Consider the following 13,479-nt stretch of genomic DNA (forward strand, 5'->3'; position numbering starts at 1 on the left):
TCTTGCTTTAGAAACACCATTAGTTTCAATTGACAAGGTATGTTGAACCGTATAAAAAGCAGTTTGCAAGTTCTGGAAAGCTTTTGTAAGAGATGAGGCACAACAGTAAATAACAGTGTCATCAGCATAAAAATGAAGTTGCATAAATTTACATAAATAGTGAATGGGAGAGGACCAAGTACAGAGCCTTGGGGCACACCATTCAGGACAGACAATTTAACAGACATAAGCCCATCAAATTGAGTGCACTGAGTTCTATCAGACAGATAGTTAGCAAACCATGCAACTGCATGCACTGAAATACCTACACTCGGCAATCTCTGCCTTAGTATAGCATAATCAACTGTATTAAAAGCCTTAGAGAGATCAATAAAAAGTGAGACGCAGTGCTGTTTTTTGTCAAGGGCTTCAGTGATATCATTTAAAACCTTCATGGCTGCTGTAATTGTGCTATGCTTCTTCCTGAAGCCCGATTGGTACATTGATAAAATAGAGTTAGTAAATAAAAACTCTATTAGCTGTTCACTCACAAGGGTTTCAATTATTTTCACCAGGGGTGACAGCTTTGAGATTGGCCTATAATTATTTAAAAGAGTTGGATCTCCCCCTTTTAAAAGTGGTAGGACAAATGCTGATTTCCAAATTTTCAGAATTTCATTACATTCCAGGGTTAGATTGAACAGACATGTAAGTGGTTCAGCTATGAAATCAGCTGCCAGATTTAAAAATCAGGGATTCAAAAGATCAGGACCTGCAGGCTTTCTCTGATCTAAGGATTTCAGGGCTTTATGTACCACCTGCACTGAGAATGGCAAAAAACTAAAAGTTTGACCAGCTTACACTGGTTCATCCACACAGGGTTGTGCAGAGACAGAGGACACTGAATCAAACAGCCTACCAGATGATACAAAGTGCTCATTGAAACAATTCAGCATTTCAGTTTTGTCATATACAGCAACAGAGTCCTTCAAAACACATGACGGTAATTCATTAACATTACCAGACATAGACTTAATAGCCTTCCAAAACTTACTAGGGTCATTCAGGTTATCAGTGGTAACAGACATAAAATATTCAGACTTGGCCTTCCTGAGAAGAAAATAACACTTGTTTCGTAACTGCCTAAAAATAAGCTAATCAGCATCAGAACATGACTTCCTTGCTTTAGCCCAGGCTAGATTACGGTCGTGAATAATACAAGACAGCTCAGAAGAAAACCACGGATTATCCCGCCTTTTAACCCTGAACCTACGGAATGGGGCATGTTTGTTTACTATTTGGGAGAAACCATCATGAAATAATTTCCAGGCAGTTTCCACATCAGGGATAAACTCAATCTTACTCCAGTCAAGATAAAACAAATCATGAAAGAAAGCTTGCTCATTAAAACACTTCAAATTTCTCTTACGAATAAAACGTGGGTTTGTCTTAGGAACCTTAGTATTTCTAACAGCAACAACAGCACAATGGTCACTTAAATCATTACAGTCTGCTGTTCCCACATGCTTCAAGAGGGCCACCATTGTCCCTGTTCCCAAGAAAGCTAAGGTAACTGAGCTAAACGACTACCGCCACGTAGCACTCACTTCCGTCATCATGAAGTGCTTTGAGAGACTAGTCAAGGACCATATCACCTCCACCCTACCTGACACCCTAGACCCACTCCAATTTGCTTACCGCCGAAATAGGTCCACAGACGATGCAATCTCAACCACACTGCACACTGCCCTAACCCATCTGGACAAGAGGAATACCTATGTGAGAATGCTGTTCATCGACTACAGCTCAGCATTTAACACCATAGTACCCTCCAAACTCGTCATCAAGCTCGAGACCCTGGGTCTCGACCCCACCCTGTGCAACTGGGTACTGGACTTCCTGAAGGTCCGCCCCCAGGTGGTGAGGGTAGGTAACAACATCTCCACCCCGTTGATCCTCAACACTGGGGCCCCACAAGGGTGCGTTCTGAGCCCTCTCCTGTACTCCCTGTTCACCCACGACTGCGTGGCCATGCACGCCTCCAACTCAATCATCAAGTTTATAGACGACACTACAGTGGTAGGCTTGATTACCAACAACGACGAGACGGCCTACAGGGAGGAGGTGAGGGCCCTCGGAGTGTGGTGTCAGGAAAATAACCTCACACTCAACGTCAACAAAACAATGGAGATGATTGTGGACTTCAGGAAACAGCAGAGGGAGCACCCCCCTATCCACATCGATGGGACAGTATTGGAGAGGGTAGTAAGTTTTAAGTTCCTCGGCGTACCCATCACGGACAAACTGAATTGGTCCACCCACACAGACAGCGTCGTGAAGAAGGCGCAGCAGCGCCTCTTCCACCTCAGGAGGTTGAAGAAATTGGGCTTGTCACCAAAAGCACTCACAAACTTCTACAGATGCACAATCGAGAGCATCCTGTCGGGCTGTATCACCGCCTGGTATGGCAACTGCTCCGCCCACAACCGTAAGGCTCTCCAGCGGGTAGTGAGGTCTGCACAACGCATCATCGGGGGCAAACTACCTGCCCTCCAGGACACCTACACCACCCGATGTCACAGGAAGGCCATAAAGATCATCAAGGACAACAACCACCCGAGCCACTGCCTGTTCACCCCTTTATCATCCAGAAGACGAGGTCAGTACAGGTGCATTAAAGCAGGGACCGAGAGACTGAAAAACAGGCCTCTTAAGGCCTCTCAAGGCCATCAGACTGTTAAACAGCCACCACTATCATTGAGTGGCTGCTGTCAACACACTGACTCAACTCCAGCCACTTTAATAATGGGAATTGATGGAAATTGATGTAAAATATATCACTAGCCACTTTAAACAATGCTACTTAATATAATGTTTACATACCCTACATTACTCATCTCATTTGTATATGTATATACTGTACTCTATATCATTTACTGCATCTTTATGTAATACATGTATCACTAGCCACTTTAAACTATGCCACTTTTGTTTACATACCCTACATTACTCATCTCATATGTATATACTGTACTCGATACCATCTACTGCATCTTGCCTATGCCGTTCTGTACCATCGCTCATTCATATATCTTTATGTACATATTCTTTATCGCTTTACACTTGTGTGTATAAGGTAGTAGTTTTGGAATTGTTAGGTTAGATTACTCGTTGGTTATTATTGCATTGTTGGAACTAGAAGCACAAGCATTTTGCTACACTTGCATTAACATCTGCTAACCATGTGTATGTGACAAATACATTTGATTTGATTTTTTGATTTTGAAAAAACACCAACCGCAGAATAATTATGTGGAACATTTGTCAATATCAAATCAATCAGGGTAGATTTATCTGGGCATTTAAGATTTGGGCGAGTGGGTGAGTTAATCAACTGGGCAAGATTCATAGAATTACAAAACATTTTTAAATCATCAGACACCGGCTTTAACCAACACCAGTTGAGATCACCAATCAAGATCATTTCACTGTAAAGAAGTTTAGACATAAGGTGCATCAAAGAAGAAAATGCATCACCGAGAGCAGAGGAGGGTCTATAACAGCCAATCACAGTTATAGAGAGACCCTTTGAAATCTCATACTGTAACCTGTTAACCTCTGGATTGCTGGCATCCAAATCAAATCCTAACTGCTTACCCCTAGGCACTCCTGCAGATCTAAAATCATTGAATAAATGTATGGACTGTGCTGAAAATTCCACCCAGGGCAAAGTGAAGCAATTACCATAGTGCCTCAAACCCACCTGATGCTTTCAGATTTACAGGAGTGCCTAGGGACCAATGACATTTTTTTTAAAAATGCTTAAACACTAACAGTGATTATTGACGCACTCTCTCTGAAACCATTAACACTTGTAGCCAATGCATTTACTAAGTGTGCCAAACAATGCACGTTCTCTGCTTTACACTCAGTTTGTAATTTTATAACACACTTTTTGCAAAACTGTAAACACAACTCACTGCTTTACACTCAGTTTGCAAATTAATAACACACTTCTAGCAAAACTGTAAACATTGGTCTCTGCATTGCTACACTATTTCGGCAATTGCCTTTCCACGTGTGAAAACACTTTTAGATAAGGAGTTCACTTACAAATCAGAGCTTGAGCGCTATAAAAACTACTTCTCAGACCAAGTTCAGTGTGTCAAATCGGAGGGCCTGTTGTCCGGACCTCTGGCAGTCTCTATAGGGGTGCCACAGGGTTCTATCCTCGGGCCGACTCTCTTCTCTGTATACATCAATGATGTCGCTCTTGCTGCTGGTGATTCTCTGATCCACCTCTACGCAGACGACACCATTCTGTATACTTCTGGCCCTTCTTTGGACATTGTGTTAACTAACTTCCAGACGAGTTTCAATGCCATACAACTCTCCTTCCGTGGCCTCCAACTGCTCTTAAATGCAAAACTAAATGCATGCTCTTCAATCGATCACTGACCACACCTGCCCACCCGTCCAACATCACTACTCTGGACGTTTCTGACTTGGAATATGTGCACAACTACAAATACCTAGGTGTCTGGCTAGACTGTAAACTCTCCTTCCAGACTCACATTAAGCATCTCCAATACAAAATTAAATCTAACATCGGCTTCCTATTTTGCAAAAAAGTATCCTTCACTCATGCTGCCAAACATAAACCTCGTAAAACTGACTATCCTACCGATCCTTGACTTTGGCGATGTCATTTACAAAATAGCCTCCAACACGCTACTCAGAAATTGGATACAGTCTATCACAGTGCCATCCGTTTTGTCACCAAAGCCCCATATACTACCCACCACTGCGACCTGTATGCTCTCGTTGCCAGGCCCTCGCTTCATATTCGTCGCCAAACACACTGGGTCCAGGTCATCTATAAGTCTTTGCTAGGTAAAGCTCTGCAACCAGAGCCATAGCAGCACCCACCCGCAGCAAGCGCTCCAGCAGGTATATTTCACTGATCACCCCCAAAGCCAATTCCTCTTTCGGCCACCTTTCCTTCCAGTTCTCTGCTGCCAATGACTGAAACAAACTGCACTTTTTTTTTATCACTGAAGCTGGAGACTCATCTCCCTCACTAGCTTTAAGCATCAGCTGTCAGAGCAGCTCACAGATCACTGCACCTGTACTTAGCCCATCTGTAAATAGCCCATCCAACGACCTCATCCCCATACTGTTATTCATTTTGCTCCTTTGCACCCCAGTATCTTTACTTGCACACTCATCTTTAGCACATCTATCACTCCAGTGTTTAATTGATATATTGTAATTATTTCGCCACTATGGCCTATTCATTGCCTTACCTCCCTTATCCTACCTCATTTGCACACACTGTATATATACTTTTTCTATTGTATTATTGACTGTATGTTTGTTTATTCCATGTGTAACTCTGTGTTGTTGTTTGCGTTGCACTGCTTTGCTTTATCTTGGCCAGGTCGCAGTTGTAAATGAGAACTTGTTCTCAACTGGCCTACCTGGTTAAATAAAAGGTGAAATTAAAAAAAATAATAGGCCACAGGTAAACATTTGGTTTGGACAACTATGGAGGCCAATATTGGCCAGAGAGTAAGCGGGGTGAGAACTAGAGGAGGAAGAGGATGACGAGGTGGACGAGATGGTGAAGAAGTAAGAGGAGGAAGAGATGAAGTAGGACAGCGTTATCAAGGCACAAGGCGAGACCCAAATGTAGACACAGGAGGCAAATGGTTGGAGTCTTACAATGTTTGTTAATCCAAAAGGGTAGGCAAGAGAATGGTTGTGGACAGGCAAAAGGTCAAAACCAGATCAGAGTCCAGGCGGGTACAAAGTCCAGAAACAGGCAAGGGTCAAAATCAGGAGGACTAGAAAAAGGAGAATGCAAAAAAAAAAACCACACTGGTTGACTTGAAAACATACAAGACGAACTGGTTCAGAGAGACTGGAAACACAGGAATAAATACACTGGGGAAAATAAGCGACACCTGGAGGGGGTGGAGACAATCACAGGAACAGGTGAAACAGATCAGGGCGTGACAAGAGGAGAAGGAGAGGACAGGGAAAAGGAAGAGAAAGGGGAGTCAGGAACACAATAACTGATTTAAATCAGAGCGACTGTGGTTGACCATGTTGTCAACCATGAGATGAGCAGGAGGGAGGCTGGGCAACGGGTTCAACCAAATCTGAGCCATTATACTGTTGCAGAAATGAGAACCGGTAAGTAACTGTAAGTGCTGTAGTCTTACTGGCACGGTAATATGTACTGTGCTTTCATAATGAGAAGGTACTATCACTAAAACCATTCAAATGTTTTTAGCAAACTGCAAAAGAACAAGTATCTGGTGGAAGCGGTTGACTGTTCACCCCTGAGCAGGAGACCCACATTGTAAATATGGTCATTGCAAATAACTGTATCAGACTCAGAGAACTGCAGGACCACATAATGGCAGATAACACCATATTCCAAAACGTCTACAGTCTCTCTGCACTGTCTCGTCTACTGAAATGCAATATAATTAGGATGAAGCAGCTGTACAGAGTCCCTTTCGAAAGAAACTCAGACCGTGTAAAACAACTGAGATATGAATATGTGCAGGTAAGCTATACTATCTTATCATTGGTGCTGGTGTAACAGTATAGCTTCCGTCTCTCTCCTCGCCCCTAACCAGGGACCCTCTGCACACATCATCAACAACAGTCACCCTCGAAGCATCGTTACCCATCGTGCCACAAAAGCCAAGGCCCTTGCAGAGCAAGAGAAACCACTACTTCAAGGTCTCAAAGCGAGTGACATCACCGATTGAAACGCTATTAGCGCGCACCACCGCTAACTAGCTAGCCATTTCACATCGGTTACACTGGATCTGGAAGTGTATGGTGCTACATCATATTGACTGATCCCTGTCTTTTCGTACCGTGCTACATTGTTTTGTCTTGTCTCTTTCAGAGAGTCATGGAGCTGGAAGCAGATGCAGTGCATCATGAGCTAATATATGTGGACGAGGCAGGTTTCAACATTGCAAAAACAAGGGGCCACGGCAGAATTATAGTAGGACACCGTGCCATCATCAACGCCCCGGGACAACGTGGTGGCAACATAACAATGTGTGCGGCTATTAGTCATCATGTAATCCTAGGCCTATACAACACTGCACACATTATCACATTTCTAGACACCCTCCACAACAGACTAATCCCTAATGACCAGGGGCCAGAGCAGCCCAGGTACGTTATCATCTGGGACAATGTTAGTTTCCACCGGGCTGCTGTGGTCCGCAATTGGTTCACAGGTCAACCCCTTTTATTGCACTCAATCTCCCCCCATAATCTCCGTTCTTGAATCCTATTGAAGAATTATTCTCTGCATGGCACTGGAAGGTGTATGATCGCCAGCCCCACCAACGTAAACCCCTTCTACAATTAATGGAGGAGGCTTGTGATACAATGGGGCGGAGCAGGTGAACCCAAATGCAGACTCAGACGAGGAGACAAGGATAGGTAACCAATGTGTTTATTGAAAAGCGGGAGAGGAGATGAGGTGCAGTCCTGGGGAATATCAGGTGGGTAGTAGGGAATCCGGACTGGGGCTGGGGGCAAGGAGATTAGGAACCGGGTAAGCAGGTCTGGAGCGGAATCCAAAGAAGCAGTAGAGCATGGATCCAGGGCAGGGAAGCAGGACTGAGGAGACAGGCACCAGAGTCTGAACAGATGGTACTGTAGCGGAGTGAAAAAGCAGTGCGAGGCTAAGGAAAGCAGGCACAACAGGATGACAAAATCTGTGCAGGAACAAACAACTAGAGATACAGACTGACTGAGTAGAGGCTACGATCTGGCAGTGTGGAAGTGGCAGGGCTGAGTATTTGTAGGGTTCTGGAACAGGTTGCAGCTGGTGGGAATCTGCTCTGCTTCCAGCACACCTGTCTCCACTCACACAATCACGTACACACAGAGAGAGAGGGAGCGAGCACTGGGGAAGTGGTGGCATATTTAGGGAGGTCCAAGATGAGAAGTAGAGGGCATGGTAGGAACAGATGTAACAGCTTGTGGAGATCAGGGGTCACACTAGGCCTGGATACGGCACTCCAGGCGATACTTTCTATGCTGCCTAACTCAAGACAACATCACATGTGATGTGGATGAAGTCTTCTGGCCAGACCCACAACGAAGGCAAGATGTTTTATTTTTTTTTCTAGCACAATTGTTTTTGTTTTCTTCTACTGCACTTTTGTTGTTTGAGGAGTGTTAGAAAATGTTGAGGAAAAAATGTAATGAACTTTTCCCCCTTATTTGTATTGATAGTGTGTTATGTTCAGAATACACATCCATACTTTACATATTTGGATACGTGTGTGTATGTGTGCTTACTACATGTATGACAACTTTATTGCAAACTCCTATGCCCTGCACACAGAAAAAGCAAAAGCCACAGGAACCTAGTTGGTGCTTCGTGTGCTTATTCAAATGATGGTTTGTGTGTACTGTATTGACGCAAAAACACAATTCTTTAAAAGAGTTTGAAGAGTTTTGCAAGAATTGTTTGCTTTTGCAAGAGTTGTATAATGTTTTGCTGGTTTGGCGTAAGGTTTTGTGATTAGTGTGTACAGTTTTGTAAAAATAACCTATAGTTTCAAAGATTGTGCCTAAGCAATCAGAAAAACATGTAATGTATCAACCCATTCATTGCTGGTGACTCGGGTTTGGGGATTCAAATACATGAAAGAGAAGATTCAAGGGGAGTTCTCCATCTAGTGGCCATATTCTGGCATTGCAATCCTTTACATAAATTCATTTAATCAGTTGTGAGTTTGAGTTGCTCAACCTGTATTCAGTAAGGGTGTGGATGGTCCTGTCCTCCATATTGTAGGTGTGTTTGTTCAAATGCTTCACGGGGAGATTTTTACAAGATGCCCGCTTCCAGAACACCATTGACGGTTGAAGCTGTATCCACGACTGTTCCAGCCTGCTCCTCCTTAGCAATGTGACCAACTCATTAATAGCCTACTGTATAATGTTTGGATATGGATGTCCTCAGACTGTTATGCAACACACATTAATATGAAGAGAGAACAATAATACACACTTTATTCAACATACCAAGCAAGCTAGCGACCCTGTATTGTCATTGCATCTCAAAGAAACCGAAGTGTAGCCTAATTAGGCTACTTTGTAATTATTAGGTAAACACTATTATTGCAGGTGCTTTCAAAGTAACTACCTGTTAAAAAGCTGGGCTGTGAAATAAAGTGTTATTTATAAATACTACATACACATACAGTGCCTTGCGAAAGTATTTGGCCCCCTTGAACTTTGCGACCTTTTGCCACATTTCAGGCTTCAAACATAAAGATATAAAACTGTATTTTTTTGTGAAGAATCAACAACAAGTGGGACACAATCATGAAGTGGAACGACATTTATTGGATATTTCAAACTTTTTTAACAAATCAAAAACTGAGAAATTGGGCGTGCAAAATTATTCAGCCCCTTTACTTTCAGTGCAGCAAACTCTCTCCAGAAGTTCAGTGAGGATCTCTGAATGATCCAATGTTGACCTAAATGACTAATGATGATAAATACAATCCACCTGTGTGTAATCAAGTCTCCGTATAAATGCACCTGCACTGTGATAGTCTCAGAGGTCCGTTAAAAGCGCAGAGAGCATCATGAAGAACAAGGAACACACCAGGCAGGTCCGAGATACTGTTGTGAAGAAGTTTAAAGCCGGATTTGGATACAAAAAGATTTCCCAAGCTTTAAACATCCCAAGGAGCACTGTGCAAGCGATAATATTGAAATGGAAGGAGTATCAGACCACTGCAAATCTACCAAGACCTGGCCGTCCCTCTAAACTTTCAGCTCATACAAGGAGAAGACTGATCAGAGATTCAGCCAAGAGGCCCATGATCACTCTGGATGAACTGGAGAGATCTACAGCTGAGGTGGGAGACCCTGTCCATAGGACAACAATCAGTCGTATATTGCACAAATCTGGCCTTTATGGAAGAGTGGCAAGAAGAAAGCCATTTCTTAAAGATATCCATAAAAAGTGTTGTTTAAAGTTTGCCACAAGCCACCTGGGAGACACACCAAACATGTGGAAGAAGGTGCTCTGGTCAGATGAAACCAAAATGTAACTTTTTGGCAACAATGCAAAACGTTATGTTTGGCGTAAAAGCAATACAGCTGAACACACCATCCCCACTGTCAAACATGGTGGTGGCAGCATCATGGTTTGGGCCTGCTTTTCTTCAGCGGGGACAGGGAAGATGGTTAAAATTGATGGGAAGATGGATGGAGCCAAATACAGGACCATTCTGGAAGAAAACCTGATGGAGTCTGCAAAAGACCTGAGACTGGGACGGAGATTTGTCTTCCAACAAGACAATGATCCAAAACATAAAGCAAAATCTACAATGGAATGGTTCAAAAATAAACATATCCAGGTGTTAGAATGGCCAAGTCAAAGTCCAGACCTGAATCCAATCAATAATCTGTGGAAAGAACTGAAAACTACTGTTCACAAATGCTCTCCATCCAACCTCACTGAGCTCGAGCTGTTTTGCAAGGAGGAATGGGAAAAAATGTCAGTCTCTCGATGTGCAAAACTGATAGAGACATACCCCAAGCGACTTACAGCTGTAATCGCAGCAAAAGGTGGCGCTACAAAGTATTAACTTAAGGGGGCTGAATAATTTTGCACGCCCAATTTTTCAGTTTTTGATTTGTTAAAAAAGTTTGAAATATCCAATAAATGTCGTTCCACTTCATGATTGTGTCCCACTTGTTGTTGATTCTTCACAAAAAAATACAGTTTTATATCTTTATGTTTGAAGCCTGAAATGTGGCAAAAGGTCGCAAAGTTCAAGGGGGCCAAATACTTTCGCAAGGCACTGTACGTATATTTAAAAGTATTATTGTCTAATAAGGCCACGTGCTTTGGTTCATATTGGATATTCTATATATTCAATTTAACATTATTAAAGGGAGCAATCTGGGATGTTTCCTATTGTTCAATGCTTATTTAAATGAATGATATGACCATTGATTATTGAAGAATGCAATAAAAGGAATAAATACATTATGGGCTTAGTACAATTGCCTTTCCCTATCATAGATCTCATTGATTGTCAGTCCATGCATCCATTGCTCTGTCTATGCATTTAAGAGTGGTTGCATTCCTCATCCTCAGACCAAACCATTAGATAAATGAAGCCTGAGCTACTGTCCCTTTAATTCTCAGTAACCCCTAAAGAAACACTGGGGATTCTTGTACCCTTTTAATCACTTGCAATATGAATGGCAGCATCTAAGTTACCTCTGACGATGTACTCCAAAATAATTCCATACTCTAACTTCTGTAATATCCTGGAGTATGGTTTAGGAAACATATTCCTGCTCTTCTTTTCCATAACACAAGGAATGCCAAAGTATGAAATCATTGTTCGTGTGAAACAGAGGATCCCACATTATCAATAGCACAGGGCATGGAACCAAGGATCTACCTGTAGTCTGACACACACAAGTTATGTAAACAAACAGAGGGTGCATACATTGAGTTTATGAGGGTTACATAACCTTGTCTGCATCAAAAATGAAAAGAGTTGCTTTCTACCCTATTCCACTGTGAATAAAAAATAACTTACAGTGGGGCAAAAACGTATTTAGTCAGCCACCAACTGTGCAAGTTCTCTCACTTAAAAAGATGAGAGGCCTGTAATTTTCATCATAGGTACACTTCAACTATGACAGACAAAATGAGGGAATAAAATCCCAGAAAATCACATTGTAGGATTTTTTATGAATTTATTTGCAAATATTTGGTCACCTACAAACAAGCAAGATTTCTGGCTCTCACAGACCTGTAACTTCTTCTTTAAGAGGCTCCTCTGTCCTCCACTTGTTACATGTATTAATGGTACCTGTTTGAACTTGTTATCAGTATAGAAGACACCAGTCCACAACATCATAACAGTCACACTCCAAACTCCACCATGGCCAAGACCAAAGAGCTGTCAAAGGACAGCAGAAACCAAATTGTAGACCTGCACCAGGCTGGAAAGACTGAATCTGCAATAAGTAAGCAGCTTGGTTTGAAGAAATCAACTGTGGGAGCAATTATTAGGAAATGGAAGACATACAAGACCACTGATAATCTCCCTCGATCTGGGGCTCCACGCAAGATCTCATCCCGTGGGGTCAAGATGATCACAAGAACGGTGAGCAAAAATCCCAGAACCACACGGGGGGACCTAGTGAATGACCTGCAGAGAGCTGGGACCAAAGTAACAAAGCCTACCATCAGTAACACACTACACCGCCAGGGACTCCAATCCTGCAGTGCCAGAAGTGTCCCCCTGCTTAAGCCAGTACATGTCCAGGCCCGTCTGAAGTTTGCTAGAGAGCATTTGGATGATCCAGAAGAAGATTGGGAGAATGCCATATGGTCAGATGAAACCAAAATATAACTTTTTGGTAAAAACTCAACTTGTCGTGTTTGGAGGACAAAGAATGCTGAGTTGCATCCAAAGAACACCATACCTACTGTGAAGCATGGGGGTGGAAACATCATGCTTTGGGGCTGTTTTTCTGCAAAGGGACCAGGACGACTGATCCGTGTAAAGGAAAGAATGAATGGGGCCATGTATCGTGAGATTTTGAGTGAAAACTTCCTTCCATCAGCAAGTGCATTGAAGATGAAACGTGGCTGGGTCTTTCAGCATGACAATGATCCCAAACACACCGCCCGGGCAACGAAGTAGTGGCTTCGTAAGAAGCATTTCAAGGTCCTGGAGTGGCCTAGCCAGTCTCCAGATCTCAACCCCATAGAAAATCTTTGGAGGGGGTTGAAGGTCTGTGTTGCCCAGCAACAGCCCCAAAACACCACTGTTCTAGAGGAGATCTGCATGGAGGAATGGGCCAAAATACCAGAAACAGTGTGTGAAAACCTTGTGAAGACTTACAGAAAACATTTGACCTCTGTCATTGCCAACAAAGGGTATATAACAAAGTATTGAGATAAACTTTCGTTATTGACCAAATACTTTTTTTCCACCATAATTTGCAAATAAATTCATTAAAAATCCTACAATGTGATTTTCTGGATTTTTTTCTCTCATTTTGTCTGTCATAGTTGAAGTGTACCTATGATGAAAATTACAGGCCTCTCTCATCTTTTAAGTGGAAGAACTTGCACAATTGGTGGCTGACTAAATACTTTTTTGCCCCACTGTACATGAAGAGAATCTGCGAGTGTGGAGAAAGGAATTGCTGAACAGAAATACACATCTCATGAATTTTCTAATTTAAGGGGAAAAAATTGTGCAAGTGAGCACTGTCACTAGGCACCGTATGTATGAAAATGGTCTAAACATATTTGAGGCCTGGTCTGAAAATGAAGTTACATTGTAGGAGACAGGACATCTGGTCAGAATAGTGTACTCACATTCATAAAGTTAATAGGTGAAGGGTAGGTGTAATAACGTGTGAAAAGAATGATAAGGACAATTCCAGCATTATAGA

This window comes from Oncorhynchus mykiss, chromosome 18, assembly GCF_013265735.2.
Source record: "Oncorhynchus mykiss isolate Arlee chromosome 18, USDA_OmykA_1.1, whole genome shotgun sequence".
NCBI lineage: Eukaryota > Metazoa > Chordata > Actinopteri > Salmoniformes > Salmonidae > Oncorhynchus > Oncorhynchus mykiss.